Genomic DNA, 20651 nt, shown 5'->3' on the forward strand with positions numbered 1-20651 from the left:
CTGCTGGACACTTGTTCAGCTGGTCGTGATTAAGGGAGGGTGCTAACGTCGATTTCGATCGGCTTGAAAAAGTCTTACAGTTCCAATATTTCGGTCGTAGATGCGTTCGACGAAAGATCAGAAGTCTCTATTTTATTTGGAAGATTTTGGACAGCCATGTGGAGCTTTAAAATGGCAGTGAAGAAATGGACAACGACATCCAAAATGGCAGAATGTGCATCAAATCAGCATTGCACACTCATTGACGTCACAATCTGCCTAATCTAAATATGTGGAGCGAGCGCTGGCAACGACAGTGCTACCGCTTCCCTAAAATGGTGGCCGCTGCGGGATCTACCGGAAGTGGCGAAAGAGTAGGATGCCGTTTTTCATCAAAACAGGCTTAATGTCCGTCGTTAAACCCCCGCATTTTGCGGCCATCATCTTTTAATGAAATTTTGCTTATCTTTGGACAGTTTCATTTAATCGCTACTCCCTATCAAAGAGAGCTAACTGAAGCCCGTGTTTACATTCACATTTACTATGTCTATCTAGTCATTGAAAAAATAACCTTTCATCACAATCTCATATACTATGTAAGTTGGGAGCAAAATTTATATGAAGATGGGTAAGCTCCACAGCTCTCTTTGTAGTCGTAAGCACATCTGGCACCAATCTTATGGTCTACAGGGTGTAACGAGATAATGTATAGCACTCTCTAGCTAGAAGGTATCAATATAATGTATAGCGTCCTTTAGCTAGGAGGTATATGGAGCTGTGAAGGAATGCCATTTTAAAGCTCCACATGGTTGTCTGAGATCTCCCAAAAAATAAAGTTAAGTTGAACCAGGAGTGTTCAAGAGTGTTCAAGAGACTATAAAATACACAGGGCAGTAGTAATTCCCGACCCCTATATGACTCAGATACGTGGACCATATACAGCAACCATCTCAAAGTGCTGGAAAAGTACCACCGATGCTGCCTCCGCAAGATCCTGCAAATCCACTGGGAGGATAGACGCACCAAAGTCAGTGTTCTCGCTCAGGCCAACATCTGCAGCATCGAAGCACTGACCGCGCTTGACCAGCTCCATTGGGTGGGCCACCTCGCCCGACACGAGACTCCCTAAGCAAGTACTCTACTTGGAAATCCTACATGGCAAGGGGGCCCCAGGTGGGCAGAGGAAGCATTTCAAGGACACCCTCAAAGCCTCCTTGATAAAGTGCAACATCCTCACCGGCACCTGGACCAAGACCACTAAGTAGAGGAAGAGCAGCCGGGAGGGCGCTGAGCACCTCAAGTCTCGTCGCCGAGAACATGCAGAAAACAAGTGCAGGCAGCGGAAGGAGCGTGCGGCAAACCAGCCTTCCCACTTACCCTTTCCTTCAACCACTGCCTGTCCCACCTGTGACAGAGACTGTAATTCCTGTATTGGACTGTACAGTCATCTGAGAACTCGCTTTTAGAATGGAAGCAAGTCTTCCTCGATTCCGAGGCACTGCCTATTATGATGATGGAAGATATAAACATTAGCACAAGCCTTTATATGCAGCTGTGTGAGGGCTAGACATTTCCATTTGTCAAGGAGTGCATCTTATTTCAGCTTTGATTATCTGAAAAACAAAAGGAAATCAGCAGCTTGAGAAACTGTTGTGTCTTTCCTTTACTATTCAATCATTCATTATTCATTATTTTGTTTGTTTGCTTCTGAAAATATTTGGTCATTTGTGTTGAATGTGGTTCTTTGCATCCACGTTATATAGCTTCTTGTCAGTATCATCTTAATGGAGCCAAGTTTTACTGCTACTTATCAGTGAGAGAAAAATCACTTCCAAATCACTAAGTCTAGAACAGACTCCTGTGGAATAGTCAACAGTGAACTGAGCATTGCTTATGCAGTATTGGTGTTCTAAAGCAGACAAGTGAAACAGTACTCAAGGTCAGGTTTGGATAGGTGAGTTGCAGTGTAAATATTTTAACTCCCGGGCCCGAATTAGATGCTGATGGCTGACTACCCACCCGTTCCAAGCAAGAAGTCGACAGGAAATGGCAGAAAATCAAACAACCAAAATTACATGGCCCAGAGGCCGCTCACTGGCAGCAGGTAATTGGTGGGATTGACTGCTGGCCCATTCAGTTGGGAGTTCTGCTCCTCCTGGTTCCTAGAATCATAGAATGGTTACAGCACAGAAGGAGGCCATTCAGCCCATCATGCCTGTGCTGGCTCTCTGCAAGAGCACTTCAGCTAGTCTCACACCCCTGCCCTTTCCCTGTACCCAGCAATTTTTTTTTCCTTCAGTTACTTATCAAATTCCCTTTTGAAATCCACGATTGAATCTGCCTCCACCACCCTCTCTGGAGAGCAGGTGAAAATTTGAACACCTTAGCTCCCGGGGATTCCAGGGCAGGTAAGTAAATTGAGAAATCAGCCACGCGGTTTCCACCATGTGGGTAATGTTAAAATTGCTCCTTTCTTTTTTTGTTTAGCTGAGATGAGAGCAGAGAGAGCGAGCCTGAGGAGAAACAGTGCAAGCAGACAAGAGATAAAAGCGGGAGAACCAGCGGCAGAGTCACTGCCATGGAGCGAGTGGATTGGTGAGTAACAGGCAAGTGTTTGTTTGTTTATTTGTTTTACTACATTTTTTTGTTTTTCACTATTGAAATTCACTTAATCGTAGTTTCCATTGTGTAGATATTTTTTAGATTGATAGATATAATTTCCGGTGCCTTGAGTTAAATTTTGCCCATTTTAGTATCTCAGTCCTTCAGTGGTCAGTTTCTTAGAATTTTATAGGCTAGGCTTTTGGCACATCATTGCCCATTTTGGGGCAATAGTGATCACAGTGGAAAGTCTAGCCCTTAGATGTCAGTTTTTTAAGATTTTGAGATCAGTGTTAGGTTTGAATACCGGGAGGTGACTACTCCTTGGAGGAATGCAGTAAGAATAAAACTCCAGGCACCAAGGGAGATTTATTTGCACATTAGGGAAGAAGAAAAAGTAGAAGTGCAGTAGCCATAACGGATTCGATAGTTCGAGGCATGGGGAGGCGTTTCTGTAACCGCAAATGTTGCCTCCCTGGTGCCAGGGTAAAGGCTATCACCAAGCTGGTGTAGTACATTCTGCGAGGGGAAGTGGAATAGCCAGAAGTTGTAGTCCATATTGGTAGAAAAGGTGTGAGGTCCTTCAGGTGGAGTTTCAGGAGCTAGGAAAAATATTTAAAAATAGGACTTCAAAGTTAGTAATCTCAGTAATCACATCCAGTGAGTATAGCAACAGAATGGTAATGCAGGTAAATGCGTGGCTGAAGAAGTGGTACAAGGGGAGTGTTTCAGATTCTTCGGGCATTGGGACCGGTTCAAGGGGAAGGGGCACATGTACAAGATGAACAGGTTGCACCTGAACAAAGCTGGGACCAATGTTTTCACTGAGAGGTTAACTAGTACTGTTGGGGAGGGTTTAAACTAATTTGGCAGGGGGAGGGGAGACAAGATATAGCAGAGTGGCAGGAATGAGATCAGAAGACAGAGAGATACGAACAGCGTAAAAATAAGGTATATCCCAAGAATTGCGGGGACCAGATTGAGAAAAATAGCAAAAGTGACGAAGGACATTTTAAATTGTATGTATGTTAACATCTGTCATGTAACTAATAAGGATAGTGAGCTGCAGGCACAAATTGTTACATGGTATTATGACGTGATTGCATTAACAGAGACATGGCTCAAACAAGGCCAGAAATGGGTTCTTAATATTCCTGGCTACCAAGTATTCAGGAATGATAGAGAAGGAAAAATAGGAGAGTAACAATATTGATTAAGGGTGATGTTACAGTTCTAAATAGAAAGGATAAATTAGATGGTTCTAGAATTGAATATATTTGGCTTGAATTGAGGAACTGAGGGGGAACAGTTACATTGTTGAGTTTTTTATAGAGCTCCAAACAGTGATAAGGAGATAGATGAGCAAATTTGTTGGCAAATTTCAAAGGCGTGTAATAAAAATAGAGAAGTAATATTAGGACACTTTCATAGACTGGGAAAAACATAGTGCTAAGGGTAGGGAAGGAGAAGAATTTCTGATCTGTGCACAGGAGATCTTTCTCGATCAACATGTCTCCAGTCCAAGAAGAAAGGAAGCAGAGTTAGATCTGGTTCTGGGAAGTGAAGTAGGACAAGTGGAATGTGTTAAAGTCATCATCATCATCATAGGCAGTCCCTCGGAATCGAGGAAGACTTGCTTCCACTCTTGACATGAGATCTTAGGTGGCTGTAGAGTCCAATACGAGAACCACAGTCTCTGACACAGGTGGGACAGATAGTTGTTGAGGGAAGGGGTGGGTGGGACTGATTTGCCGCATGCTCTTTCCGCTGCCTGCACTTGATTTCTGCATGCTCCCGACGACGAGACTCAAAGTGCTAAGCGCCATCCCAGATGCACTTCTTCTACTTAGGGCGGTCTTTGGCCAGGGACTCCCAGGTGTCAGTGGGGATGTTGCACTTTATCAGGGAGGCTTTGAGGGTGTCCTTGTAACGTTTCCGCTGCCCTCCTTTGGCTTGTTTGCCATGAAGGAGTTCCGAGTAGAGCGCTTGCTTTGGGAGTCTTGTGTCTGGCATGCGAACTATGTAGCCTGCCCAGCGGAGCTGATTAAGTGTGATCAGTGTTTCAATGCTGGGGATGTTGGCCTGGACAAGGAGGCTAATGTTGGTGCACCTGTTCTCCCAGGGATTTGCAGGATCTTGCGGAGACATCATTGGTGGTATTTCTCCAGTGACTTGAGGTGTCTACTGTAATGGTCCATGTTTCTGAGCCATACAGGAGGGCAGAGGATTTAGCTGAAGTATTAAATGAGTACATTGCATCTGTCTTCACAAAGGGAGTGAATGATGTGAAGGTTACACTAAAAGAGAAGGGGGAAGTTATGGACAGGTTAATAATAGATGAAGAAGATCAATATACACCCTAAATTGCATGGCCACTGGAAGAGATACCGAGCATGCGCGGCTGCTGCAGCAAACTTAAAGGGTCCGAGCAGGAAAAGAAAATTAGAAGGAATATTGAACAAGACGCACTAAAAAGAATAACATTATTGAAAGTCGGTAAGTCACCTGGTCCAGATGGAATGCATCCTAGGTTGCTGAAAGAAGCAAAGGTAGGAATAGCAGAGGCATTGATCACAATCTTTCAATCCTCCTTGGAATCAGGAGCAGTGTTGGAGGACTGGAGGGTTGTTAATGTTGTACCACTATTCAAAAAAGGGAGAGGTATAAACCAGGAAATTACAGGCCAGTCAGTCTAACATCAGTGGTGGGGAAATTATTGGAAACCATTATCAGGGAGAAAATAAACTTTCATTTGGAAAAGTATGGGTTAATCAAAGAGAGTCAGCTTGGATAAAGGTAAATTATGCCTGATGAACTTGATTGAATTCTTTGATGAGGTATTAGAGAAAGTTGATCAAGATATTGCAGTAAATGTTGTATATATGGACTTTCAGAAGGCACTCAACAACATGCCAAACAGGAGGTGTCATTAAGAAGATGGGAGCCCATGGAATTAAGAGGAAGTGGTGGTATGGATACAAAATTAGCTCATTGGCAGGAAACAAAGGGTGGTGGTGGATGGATATTTTTCAGACTGGGAGGTGGTTTGCAGTGATGTTCCCCAAAGGTTAGTTTTGGGTCCATTACTCTGCAATTTTTACGAATGATCTAGATTCAGGTGTAAGGAGCAGTATTATAATAAATGATACAAAACTTACCAAAGTAGTAGATCATGGTGAGAATAGTTACAGGCATCAGGCTGACATAGATAGAATGGTTAAATAGATGGCAAATGGAGTTCAATGCAGAGAAGTGTGAAGTGATGCAATTTGGTACAATTAATATAGAGAGACAGTATATTATAAATGGCACATTTTTGAAAAGTCTAGATGAGCAGTGAGAACTTGGTGTCCATATACATAAATCCTTAAGAGCAAGTTGATAAGGTAGTCAGGAAAGCATATGGGTTGCTTGGTTATATAAATAAAGTGATAGAATATAAAAGCAAAGAGATCATGCTAGAATTTTATAAATCACTGGTTGGGCCTCAGTTCGAATATTGTGGACAATTCTGGGTAATACATTTCAGGAAAGATGAAAAGACATTAGAAAGGGTACAGAGAAGCTTTACCAGGATTTTTTTTTATTCATTCCTGGGATGTGGGCATTGCTGGCAAGGCCAGCATTTATTGCCCATCCCTAATTGTCCTTGAGAAAGTAGTGGTGAGCCACCTTCTTGAACCGCTGCAGTCTCTGTGGTGAAGGTACTCCCATAGTGCTGTTTGGGAGGGAGTGCCAGGATTTTGACCCAGCAACGATGAAGGAACGGCAATATATTTCCAAGTCAAGATGGTGTGTGACTTGCAAGTAATGGGATTCCTATATGCCTGCTGCCCTTATCCTTCGAGATGGTGGAGGTCACGGATTTGGAGGTGCTGTTGAAGAAGCCTTGGTGATTTGGTGCAGTGAATCTTGTAAATGGTACACACTGCAACCATGGTGCACCGGTGGTGGAGGGAGTGAATGTTTAAGGTGGTGCATGGGGTGCTAATCAACCGGGCTGTTTTGTCCTGGATAGTGTTGAGCTTCTTGAGTGGTGTTGGAGCTGCACTCAGCCAGGCAAATGGATAGTATTCCATTACATTCCTGACTTATGCCTTGTAGATAGTGGAAAGGCTTTGGGGAGTCAGGATGTGAGACACTCGCTGCAGAATACCCAATCTCTGACCTGAATTTTCAGCGATGGTAATGCCATTGAATGTCAAGGGGCAGTTGCTAGATTCTCTCTTGTTAGAGATAGTCATTGCCTGGCACTTGTATGAAGTGAATGCAAGCCTGAATGTGGTCCAGGTCTTGCTGTATGTGGGCATGGACTGCTTCATTGTCTGAGGAGTTGCGAATGGAATTGAACACTGTGCAATCATCAGCGAACAACCGCACATCTAACCTTATGATGGAGGGAAGGTCATTGATGAAGCAGCATAAGATGATTGGGCCTAGAACACTTTCCTGAGAAACTCCTGCAGCGAAGCCCTGGAGCTGTGATGATTGATGATGTTTACCAGGAAAATGTGAAAAAGCGGTGGGAGCTGATTCCATGAATAATTGTAAAACAAGAGTTAGATAGGTGCTTGAGGCCGAGAAAGTTACAGCGATACGGACAAGAGTTGGATAGGTGCCCGAGGATCAGTAACATACAGGGAGATGGACAAAAGTTGGATAGGTGCCTGAGGATCAGTAATATACAGGGAGACCAACATAGAAACAAGAGTTAAATAGATATTGAGGATGAGTAACTTACAGCGATATGGACAAGAGTTGGATAGGTGCTTGAGGACAAGGAACTTACAGGGAGATGGACAAGAAGTGGCTGTGTAGGGCATGCTGCTCCTTCAAAGACCTGGTACGGGCACAATGGGCCAAATGACCGTGTTCTGTGCTGTAAGTTTCAATGAATCTATGAGATAGCATGTGCTCTTATGATTTCCCAATGGACAGTCAATGAAAAGCCATCTGCATTAATTACATCCAGCACCTGTTTAAAGCAGCCCTTTAAGAATTTAAAATAGTGCATTTTAGCACAGCACCGATTTTTCCTGATCAATTTTTCTGCAGAAATGAAGCACAAGAGACAGCAGAAGTCTTTTTTGAAGAGCAGACACTGATGCTCTGAACCAAGGATTGAGAGACAGGACTGACATCATCTTTGGGACAGAGGACCGACCTTTCCTTGCCAGAATTGCCTGGTTCAGCAGATAAGGGATATTAATGAGTGAGTCAAAAGAACATAAGAACATAAGAAATAGGAGCAGAAGTAGTCATACGGCCCCTCGAGCCTGCTCCACCATTTAATACGATCATGGTTGATCCGATCATGGACTCAGCTCCACTTCCCTGCCCGCTCCCCATAACCCCTTATTCCCTTATCGTTTAAGAAACTGTCTATTTATGTCTTAAATTTATTCAATGTCCCAGCTTCCGCAGCTCTCTGAGGCAGCAAATTCCACAGATTTACAACCCTCTGAGAGAAGAACTTTCTCCTCATTTCAGTTTTAAATGGGCGGCCCTTTATTCTAAGATTATGCCCTCTAGTTCCAGTCTCCCACATCAGTGGAAACATGCTCTCTGCATCCACCTTGTCAAGCCCCCTCATAATCTTATACGTTTCGATAAGATCACCTCTCATTCTTCCGAATTCCAATGAGTAGAGGCCCAACCTACTCAACCTTTCCTCATAAGTCAACCCCCTCATCTCTGGAATCAAACTTGTGAACCTTCTCTGAACTGCCTCCAAAGCAAGTATATCTTTTCATAAATATAGAAACCAAAACTGCACACAGTATTCCAGGTGTGGCCTCACCAATACCCCGTACAACTGTAGCAAGACTACCCTGCTTTTATACTCCATCCCCTTTGCAATAAAGGCCAAGATTCCATTGGGCTTCCTGATCACTTGCTGTACCTGCATACTAACCTTTTGTGTTTCATGTACAAGTACTCCCGGGTCCCGCTGTACTGCAGCACTTTCCAATCTTTCTCCATTTAAATAATAACTTGCTCTTTGATTTCTTTCTGCCAAAGTGCATGACCTCACACATTCCAACATTGTGCTCCATCTGCCAAATTTTTGCCCACTCACTTAGCCTGTCTATGTCCTTTTTCAGATTTTGTGTGTCCTCCTCACACATTGCTTTTCCTCCCATCTTTGTATCGTCGGCAAACTTGGTTATGTTACACTCAGTCCCTTCCTCCAAGTCATTAATATAGATTGTAAATCGTTGGGGTAATTACTATGTCACAAACATAGGATATCAAGTAAAAGATGGCAGACCCTAAAAAAATCCTAAAATAAATGAGGAATGTTAATATTCATATGCCAGAAATGTACATTTAAGAAAGTCAGCCCTAAGTAACTTAGCATCCTTTACAACTTTTCCATAAAAGCCAGGATGGTGACATTATCGTGTGCCGTGCTGCTCTAACATACTTATGGGGAAAATTTAATTCAGAAATTCTCCTGAAAAATTGTGTGCACAGCAAGAATTCCCCAAAAATTATTTATACAATGAATGCTTGAAAACGAACAGAGCAAGGTGAAGCCATTTCACTTAAAACATCCAGTATGCCACAAAACATGTATTACTCCCTGAGATTGTTAGTTGTCTATGGGCTCGAACCTGCACATTTTTTGCATGCTTAACGCCCACTTAACGCCCATTTTACTGCTGAAATGACGTATAACACCCAGATATCGCCCATTTAGCCACAAAATGGAAACTGACACCCATTTTTAGGAAATTTATCGCCGAGCGTTACTTTCCCCATGTGCTAAAGCCGGGAAAGAATATTGCCGCCCGCCCACTTTCTTTGGGCGGAATCATCAGAGTGGGCGAAATCAACACCCATAATATCACCCAGTGTAAATTTCCACACTGATTTAATGCCGAGATTCAATATTAATGCCCGCCCACTTTTTTTGTTGTTGTGAAGAGCATATTTACCGAAAGTAATGCCAGCAGATCGCCTAGCGTCAATTTCACCACCTCGTACACATATTGCCCACAATATCGCTCGCCCAAAAAACCGCCCACAAAAAGTGAAACTTTTCTGAACAAACGCCAGTGGTGTGGCTGGCATTTTTAAAATTCCACTCTTACATGAGGCGCTGATATCTGAACGATTTGCCTGAAAGAGCGTTGATGTGAGTGACAACACTGAGACACTGCTGTGTGAGTGCAGCTTAGACATCAATGGTGTCCATCATCTTGATGCCAGTTAAAGTTTACGTTGATTGATGTTAAGTTGTATTTAACCCTTTCATGTTAAGGAAATACCAGTGTGTAACGGTGCAGCTATCTGAGACAATGCGCAATAAGGTTATGTTCAATAACAAAAATTTTATAACATCATTGGTCTGAAATCATAAGTGTTGTGTATGTTTTGTATGGAGAAAGAGTCAAACTGAACACTGTGAGCTCAAAGTAAAGTGTGACCTTAGTCTTTTATTACAGGTTTCCAGAGTGCCTTTCCAACCTGTGAAGCCTCGTTAAATACCAGTGCTCCCAAGAGATTATTGGATCCCATGGGACTCCAGGGGATGAGGCCTCTGGTGGCTGTACAGAGTAAATACAAGTATACATATATAACAATAAGCATCACAGGCAATAACATCCAACTCCCGCCCAAACCCCACTTTTTCCACCATTGACATAAATCACATGTTCAACATGTCCAGCAACACAGAATACAAAAGCAAAGCAAGAGCATGGTCCCCAGCCCCCATACATTGGAACAAATTGCATACACCCAGATGGAGATATAACATAGCCATCACGTGCGGACATGCATATCACTGTCCTTCCCCCCTCCCCTTCTTCTGCCCACCTCAACCCCTCCCCTCCTCGCTCCACAGCGCCTGGTCGAGGAGCTCCTCAGGCAGTGCCTCATTGGGGGGGGATGAAGGTTGTTGGATGGGTACAGGAGTGGGGGGTGCCGAGGGGGTAACATTCTCTGATGCAGAAGCAGGATCTTCGCCCTTGCTCTAATCTGTCATTCGCAGTGGTAGTGCGGAACCTAGTGGTGGAGTGCCGCGCTCGGTGACCACTGGGAGGCCTGTGGCAGCAGTGTTCCTGGCTATCGCATCCAGGGACTTTGCCATCCGTGGAATGTACTGGTTATGGTGCCGGAGATGGTGGCCAGCTGTCGGGATATGCTCCCCAATGCTTCGATGAGCTGGTCACCAATATCTACAGTCCTCCTGGACAACTATACTATCGCTCTGCTCTCATGTGGCACTCGTGGCACAGACCTGCCGCATCCACAGGACCTCCGTGGGGTCGGCGCCGACCTGGGGACAAATGGGGTGCCCTGTGGCGAGGTGCTTGGGCCCGATACCTCCAGAGCAAGAATGACCGGAAGACCACTAGATGGCCTTGGGGTGAAATGGCTTTTGATTCGTGGCGATGCAGGTTCCTCGAAGTCCATGCTCTCATCCATGGAGAACAGACGGCAGCAGATTGACGGACAAGAATCATCACAGACATCACATTTCATGATGATCAACATATTTGCATTCCAATGATTTTCATTAGGCCATCATTATTTATATGACAATTTTAGAAATCATCTATCATTTAGGATTGTTCAGATATGAATGGCTGTGGCATCTATTGACTTTACATCACGCAATGGTGTAAGCCTGGCATCACTTCAGGGTCTGCAGATGCGTCCATGGCTGCCCGTGTCAGTGATGTCACTGGGGACTGGTGGCCCAGTACCCGTTCGCCTCTGCACGGACCTCATCATCGCTAGCTTCTTCTGTAAAAGGTGACAGGACGACATGGCATGAGATCATTGCGTGATATCATTGCTAGGTACTGTCACAAAGACTGTTACAACACATAACCAACAGATGTAATCATGATTGTTACGATAATTATCATTCTTTACCTAAAGACGTACACCGTGACTGCAGGCTTTGAGTAAAACATTCCTGGTAAAAGTGAAAGACCTCACATCTGATGATAGTCACTCATGACTGTTACAAATCAAATGATATAAATACATAAGTACATGTAAATCAATGTAATACTTACTCTTCCGGATCCCACAAAGTCGTTCCATCGTTTGCGGCATTGGTTGCCCGCACGCACCTCGTTGGTCACCGACGAGACCACTTCTGCTATCTCGGTCCATATCTTCTGGTAGGCCTTTGGGGTGGGCTTCCCATGCCCTCCTTGTGTCAAATCACCCCAGCGTAACTCGACCTCCTGCAGGAGGGAGGCATTTGCCTCGTCCGCGAACCTCCTGGCTCTTTTGCGCCCTCCAATGTGCTCCTCTCCCACCTCACCGCTCTCTCCAGCGTCAGTCTCCACAGCATGCTGTGATGCCTCCTGCTCTCTCTCCATTATAGGCCAAATTCGGGCAAATATGTGGCTGGTAACAGCTACTTTTTGTTTGTCGACTTGCTGTGAAGCTCGAAAGTCTCCCTCCTTCCTCCCAAAGCAGCCACACCACACCCAGCCACGCTTTCAGTCCCTCTGAGTTCCCTCTCTCTCTGTCTCCTTCTCTGCACATGTCATGATGACCCTTGACCTCCAGAATTTCGGGAATCAAGCGTTGCCATGCTGTTGCTAAGGACGGACACACTTTATGGCAGAATATCAAAAAAATTTAACACTACCGCCCATTTTATATTGCTCGCGGTAATGCCCATTTTCAAAAGTGGAAACTAGGTTCTTTGAGAATGGGAGAGAAGTCGGCGATCTGAAAACCCTTTTTTAACCCGCACGTCAGAAATGTCGCCCATTTTTGGGCGATATCCACAAAAGTGCAGGTTCTAACAATGAATCAATATTGCTATACTTGGCCTTCAACTGAACAGTGCCACACTGGTGAAGGAACCAGACTCCTGAACAAATTTGATGAGGCTATATAAGAAATCTTTGGCAGCAAAAGCATATGATTGGATACAGCAAAGCCAGAGGCTTCCACCAAGCTTATACCATGTTATGTCCGTCCAGTGGAATAAAACTCGCACAAGGACACACTGGCCCGTAACTGGCATTCAGCGGTGAAGCAAAGGCATTCGCTGCTGGCCCCAAAGTAAGATTCCCACAAAGATATCGCGATCCCTGTGGCAAGAAGGTCAGCTGTTCTGACGTTCATTGAAATCAGTGCAAGTTAATGGGGAATCCTTAACACGAGCTGCTGTGATGTCAGCAAGTTGTCTAAGCAGCAAATCACAATGCAGAATTCTCACAGACCGGGAACCAGAAAATGAGTAAGCTCCTTTTAATCCAACTTTTTAAAAATGTTATAGCAAACTCTCAGGGATATAAATTATAGCAGGCAAAAGAGCAGACAGAAAGGTGGACAGAACACAGTGCTGAAGGTGGTGAATTAATCAGTATTAGGGGGGTCTGAGGAATTGCCTATGTATGTAACACTTGCTTATGTAGGTATAGCACACTTATAACGCATTAAAATTGTATCCTTAACCTTAGAAACACATACAAGTCAGCAGTTACAATTTTGATTAGAAGTCTCTGAGGAAGAGATAAAACAGCCAGTATTTTGAGAACAGTTACTTTAGGCGACATGCAGACTGGGACAGAGGGCAAATAATGGAACAATACAATGATGGGAGATGGACAGTTGTATATACCACTCAGAACCAGCCTGACAAGAGTCGACAAATCAATGTAACTCCACTGATAGCAATAGACCTATCGATGATTTTGTAGGAGGGTAGCTCCTCTCCAAAGCCTGTATAAATTATACTCAAAATCTCATGTATTTTGAAGGTTCGACGACTGAACTTTCCCTTGCATTGCTCGAAATAAAGCCGATTAAACCTAAGGTTAGCGTTTGGTTCCTCCCGTGGTCATTATACAGAAGAGAAGGGCGAGGTGTCGATTATCTATATCAGGTAGTCCGCCTCGAGGGAGAGAAGCCTTTCTTTTACCCCAACAAGAACAAAACAAAGATTGGGGCTTTCACACGGGGCAAAGGTAAACCTGAAATAAAGATGAACAAACATTAAGAAAACTTTATGTATTGATATAATTTGATTTGTAAGAGTCATGAGTGACTATAATCAAATGTGAGGTCTTTCACTTTTACTGGGAATGTTGTACTCAAAGCCTGCAGTCTCGGTGCACGTCTTTAGGTAAAAAATGATAATTATCATAATAATCATGATTACATCTGTCGGTTATGTGTTGTATCAGTCTCTGTGACAGTACCTAGCAAAGATATCACGCAATGATCTCATGCCATGTCGTCCTGTTAAATTTTGCAGAAGAAGCTATCGACGATGAGGTCCGTGCAGAGGCGAACGGGTGGGGGGCCACCAGTCACCAGCGACATCACTGACATGGAGGAACGGGTGTTCGCACTTGTGGGGAAGCACCCCGGATGGCCACGCAAGCAACTGCAGACCCTGAAGTGAAGCCACGTAAGTAAAGTATAAGAACATAAGAACATAAGAATTAGGAACAGGAGTCGGCCATCTAGCCCCTCGAGCCTGCTCCGCCATTCAACAAGATCATGGCTGATCTGGCCATGGACTCAGCTCCACTTACCCGCCCGCTCCCCGTAACCTTAATTCTCTTATTGGTTAAAAATCTATCTATCTGTGATTTGAATACATTCAATGAGCTAGCCTCAACTGCTTCCTTGGGCAGAGAATTCCACAGATTCACAACCCTCTGGGAGAAGAAATTCCTTCTCGACTCACTTTTAAATTGGCTCCCCCGTATTTTGAGGCTGTGTCCCCTAGTTCTAGTCTCCCCGACCAGTGGAAACAATCTCTCTGCCTTTATCTTGTCTATCCCTTTCATTATTTTAAATGTTTCTATAAGATCACCCCTCATCCTTCTGAACTTCAACGAGTAAAGACCCAGTCTGCTCAATCTATCATCATAAGGTAACCCCCTCATCTCCGGAATCAGCCTAGTGAATCGTCTCTGTACCCACACCAAGGCTAGTATATCCTTCCTCAAGTAAGGTGACCAAAACTGCACGCAGTACTCCAGGTGCGGCCTCACCAATACCCTATACAGTTGCAGAAGGACCTCCCTGCTTTTGTACTCCATCCCTCTCGCAATGAAGGCCAACATTCCATTCGCCTTCCTGATTACCTGCTGCACCTGCAAACTAACTTTTTGGGATTCATGCACAAGGACCCCCAGGTCCCTCTGCACCTCAGCATGTTGTAATTTCTCCCCATTCAAATAATATTCCCTTTTACTGTTTTTTTTTCCAAGGTGGGTGACCTCACATTTTCCGACATTGTATTCCATCTGCCAAACCTTAGCCCATTCGCTTAACCTATCTAAATCTCTTTACAGCCTCTCTGTATCCTCTACACAACCCGTTTTCCCACTAATCTTTGTGTCATCTGCAAATTTTGTTACACTACACTCTGTCCCCTCTTCCAGGTCATCTATGTATATTGTAAACAGTTGTGGTCCCAGCACTGATCCCTGTGGCACACCACTAACCACCGATTTCCAACCCGAAAAGGACCCATTTATCCCGACTCTCTGCTTTCTGTTAGCCAGCCAATTCTCGATCCATGCTAATACATTTCCTCTGACTCCGCGTACCTTTATCTTCTGCAGTAACCTTTTGTGTGGCACCTTATCGAATGCCTTTTGGAAATCTAAATACACCACATCCATCGGTACACCTCTTTCCACCATACTCGTTATATCCTCAAAGAATTCCACTAAATTAGTTAAACATGATTTCCCCTTCATGAATCCATGTTGCGTCTGCTTGATTGCACTATTCCTATCTAGATGTCCTGCTATTTCTTCATTAATGATAGCTTCAAGCATTTTCCACACTACAGATGTTAAACTAACTGGCCTATAGTTACCTGCCTTTTGTCTGCCCCCTTTCTTAAACAGAGGCGTTACATTAGCTGCTTTCCAATCCGCTGGTACCTCCCCAGAGTCCAGAGAATTTTGGTAGATTATAATGAATGCATCTGCTATAACTTCCGCCATCTCTTTTAATACCCTGGGATGCATTTCATCAGGACCAGGGGACTTGCCTACCTTGAGTCCCATTAGCCTGTCCAGCACTACCTCCTTAGTGATAGTGATTGTCTCAAGGTCCTCCCTTCCCACATTCCCGTGACCAGCAATTTTTGGCATGGTTTTTGTGTCATCCACTGTGAAGACTGAAGCAAAATAATTGTTTCAGGTCTCAGTCATTTCCACATTTCCCATTATTAAATCCCCCTTCTCATCTTCTAAGGGACCAACATTTACTTTAGTCACTCTCTTCCGTTTTATATATCGGTAAAAGCTTTAACTATCTGTTGTTATGTTTTGCGCAAGTTCACTTTCGTAATCTATCTTTCCTTTCTTTATTGCTTTCTTAGTCATTCTTTGCTGTCGTTTAAAATTTTCCCAATCTTCTAGTTTCCCACTAACCTTGGCCACCTTATACGCATTGGTTTTTAATTTGATACTTTCCTTTATTTCCTTGGTTATCCACGGCTGGTTATCCCTTCTCTTACCGCCCTTCTTTTTCACTGGAATATATTTTTGTTGAGCATTATGAAAGAGCTCCTTAAAAGTCCTCCACTGTTCCTCAATTGTGCCACCGTTTAGTCTGTGTTCCCAGTCTACTTTAGCTAACTCTGCCCTCATCCCACTGTAGTCCCCTTTGTTTAAGCACAGTACGCTCGTTTGAGACACTACTTCCTCACCCTCAATCTGCATTACAAATTCAACCATACTGTGATCACTCATTCCGAGAGGATCTTTTACTAGGAGATCGTTTATTATTCCTGTCTCATTACACAGGACCAGATCTAAGATAGCTTGCTCCCTTGTAGGTTCTGTAACATACTGTTCTAAGAAACAATCCCGTATGCATTCTATGAATTCCTCCTCCAGTCTACCCCGTGAGATTTGATTTGACCAACCGATATGTAGGTTAAAATCCACCATGATTACTGCCATTCCTTTTTCACATACCTCTATTATTCCCTTGATTATTGTCCGCCCCACCGTGAAGTTATTATTTGGGTGCCTATAAACTACGCCCACCAGTGACTTTTTCCCCTTACTATCTTTAATCTCCACCCACAATGATTCAACATTTTGTTCATTAGAGCCAATATCATCTCTCACAACTGCCCTGATATCATCCTTTATTAACAGAGCTATCCCACCTCCTTTTCCTTCTTGTCTATCCTTCCAAATTGTCAGAAACCCCTGTATGTTTAATTCCCAGTCTTGGCCACCCTACAACCACGTTTCTGTAATGGCCATCAAATCATACCCATTTGTAATGATTTGTGCCGTCAACTCATTTACTTTATTTCGAAAGCTGCATGCGTTTAGGTAAAGTGTTTTAATACTAGTTTTTAAACCAGGATTTTTAGTTTTGACCCCTTCTGCAGCCCCTTTATATTCATACATATTCTCCCTGCCTATCACCTTGTGGTTTACACTTACCCCAGTGCTACTCTGCTCTGTTGCCTCCTGCCTTTTGCATTCTTTCTTGGGGTCCTGCTCATCTGTGCTCTCACCCACTCTAACTAGCTCAGAGCCCTCTCCTGGGTTCCAAATACTCCTCGCATTGAGGCACTGAGCTTTCAGGCTTGCCTTTTTATTACACCTTAACCCTTTAGAATTTTGCTGTACATTGGCCCTTTTTGTTTTTTGCCTTGGGTTTCTCTGCCCTCCACTTTTACTCATCTCCTTTCTGTCTTTTGCTTCTGTCTCCATTTTGTTTCCCTCTGTCTCCCTGCATTGGTTCCCATCCCCCTGCCATATTAGTATAAACCATTGTGTGATGTAAAATCAATAGATGCCACACCCATTCATATCTGAACAATCATATATGATAGATGATTTCTAAAAATGTCATATAAATAATTGGCCGAATGAAAATTACTGCAATATAGAATGTGTTGATGATCATAAAATGTGATGTCTGTGATGATTTTGATAGCGGTGGTGCTTTTGTCGTGCATATGCTGTGTGTAGCGCTGGACTCACCTTGTCACCCTAGCACCCCCTTCTCCCCTAATAACCTCATTTGTGTTTTGCAGCTCAGCCAGCAACGCATCCCAAGGCAAGACCACAGAGCCAGAAGGTGAAGGGCGTGGGGCCGGACTCGGTAGACGATCCTACATCTGGTGCTGAGGAGCTCCGATTCTCGCCCGTCAATCCGCTGGGTCTGTTCTCTACGGATGAGAGCACGGACTTCAAGGAACCTCATCGCCAAGCCCCAGAAGGCATTCCACCCCAAGGCCATCTAGTGCGCCTCCGGCCATTCCCACCTCCACTTTGGAGGTACCAGGCCCAAGCACCTCACCACAGGGCACCCCATTTGTCCCCAGGATGGTGCCGATCCCGCGGAGGTTTAATGGACACGGCAGGTCTAGTCCATGAGCGCCACATGAGAGCGGAGAGATTGTCCAGGAGGACTGTAGACATTGGTGACCAGATCTTCGATGCATTGGGGGGCATATCCCGACAGTTGGCCACCATGACTGAGTACGTTCCGTGGATGGCGGAAGCCCTGGAGGCGATAGCCAGGAACACTGCTGGCACAGGCCTCTCAGTGGTCCTGGAGCACGGCACTCCACCCCTAGGTGCCACACCACCAGTGCCAATGACACATGAGTGGCATGAGCAAGATCCTGCTTCTGGATCCAAGAATGTTCCCACCTTGGCACCCCCCCGCTCCCGTACCCGTGCAACCACCGCCTCTGCCTTCATCCCCCCCAATGAGGCACCACCTGAGGAACTCTTCAGCGAGGCGGCATGGAACGAGGAGGGGAAGGGGTAGAGGTGGGGAGAAGAAGGGCAGGGGGGAAGGAAAGTGAGTTGCATGTCCGCAGGTGATGGCTGTGTTATATCTCTATCTGGGTGTATGCAATTTGTTGTAATGTAGGGGGGAAGGGAGCCACCCTCCTGCTTTGCATTTATATTCGGTGTTGCTGGACATGTTAACCATTTAATTGATGTCAATGGTCAGAAAAGTGGGGTGGGGGTGGGGTGTTTGTGCCCGTGATACTTATGATTTCAGACCAATGGTCGTATAAAATGATTTTTATTCAACATAAACTTGTTGCGCATTATTTCAGATTGCTGGACCATTACACATTGGTGATTCCTTAACATAGAAGGTTTAAATAAAACTTAACTTGAATCAACTTAAACTTTAACTGGCACCAAGGTGATGCCCACCATTGATGTCTGAGCTGCACACACACAGCTTTGTCAATTACAGCAACGTTCTTTCAGGCAAATTGCTCATTTATGAGCTCCTGACGTAAGAGACTTGCAGCTATGTAGCCACCACAGACCCTTTCCTACGGTCTGGCGGGGGACATGGGCATGGTTGCATAGTCAGTCTGATTGTCTGGCCCTAGTTCAGCATTCAGCTCCTTGTCCTCCTCTTCCCCTCTCTCCTGAGGTGGACTATCAGTCCCTTCTGGCAAGTCTTGTCCTCTCCTAATAACAGGTTGTGCAGCATGGAGCACATGACCACAAATTTAGCTACTTGCGCAGAGTTGTATTGTAGCTCCCCTCCTGAGTGCTCCAGGCATCTAAAGTGATGCTTAAGCACAGTTATTGTTTTCTGGACCACATTGCATGTGTCTCTGTGGCTCTAGTTGTATCACTTCTCGGCCTCGGTGTGGGTGTCATGTAGGGGGTTCTTCAGCCATGTGGCGAGGACATATCGATTGTCACCAAGCATCCAACATTGTCCTTGTGGCTTATTTTTAAACATGTCAGAGATAGCGCTCTCACGCAGGATGTGAGCCTCATCGAAGCTGCCTGGACATTTGGCATTCACTGCCATTATTATCTGGTTGTGGTCAACAAGTAGATGGACGTTCAGGGAGTGAAATCCTTTTCTGTTACGAAAAAGCTCTGGGTCCCGCATGGCGATGTGAGTGCACTGTATTGCTCCCTGCACTTTGGGAAACTTAGCAATGTGGTTCAATGCTCCAGCCCTGTCAATCTGAGCCTCCGTGGACATGGGGAAGCTGATAAAGTTCATCCTTCTCGCGTACACGGCCTCCGTGACCTGTCTCATGCAGCGATGTGTGGCATGGTGAGACAGAGGGGAAATCTCGACCACGGAGGCCCGAAAGGAACCGGATGCGTAGAAAGACAGTGCCGCGGTGACCTTGACCTCGACCGACAGTAATGTCCTGATGGCAGGCTGTATATCTGGCCTGATGAGCTCGCATGTTTCAGTGATCACCACCTTGTGGAAGCGCAGTCGCCGAAGACAGGTGGGCTCGGACACGTCGAGGTAAGACCTCTTCTCCCTGTATGTGCGGGGTGTGTATGGTCTGGACCTGCTCCTCATTCTGGCATGTCTTAGATTGGGCACATAATGATGTGTATTAGACTTTGTGCCATTTGCACTCTGCAACATCTGAGTACTAATCAACTGTTCGGGGAAAATTAAGTAAAGTTAGATTGTAGGCGAGCAAGGCTGAAAGAAATGAAAAGTGTAGGTGGTGCGAGATAACGGAAGACAAAGAATGATTGAGACGCCCCAACTTTGTTTGTCAAACCTAGTCAAGGGACGAGATAGTCAGACAAGACAAATAGGTCTGGGAAGGAGTTCACAGAAATTGCTTAACTGTAAAGATGATGTAGCACATGACTAATCAAATAAGAGGTGCACGGGATGATGTAACAAAATTGTATGTGATGTGGAGTGTGACAAAGACACTCAACACAGGCCTGCTGTGGAGAAAATAACTGTTTAATTGCTTGATCAAGGGAGACATGGTCTACACCAGTTCCTTAACTGGATGCCTTCCCAACCATTCTCGTCGAACACTTTAGGAACTGCTTCTTTTATACAGAATTCTTTGTAAATTCATCATTTACATTATTATTGATCAGTCTTTCTACTGCGTGACAATGTTTTTTCGCTTTGTTACAGATTGCTTAATTTCAACTTTGTTAATTGTTGCACATTCTCCTTGGGTATGAACTTATGTATCTTACATCTTGCCTCCTGCCACTGACAGGAATTTATTCCTAAGTTCTGAATACAACAGGAAGCCACTTCCTAGGCCTTAGCTCTAAATAGCAGGAACTGTACCACTGTCCTACTGTTGCACCTGC

This window comes from Pristiophorus japonicus, chromosome 10 (genome assembly GCF_044704955.1).
Source record: "Pristiophorus japonicus isolate sPriJap1 chromosome 10, sPriJap1.hap1, whole genome shotgun sequence".
Taxonomy (NCBI): Eukaryota; Metazoa; Chordata; class Chondrichthyes; family Pristiophoridae; genus Pristiophorus; species Pristiophorus japonicus.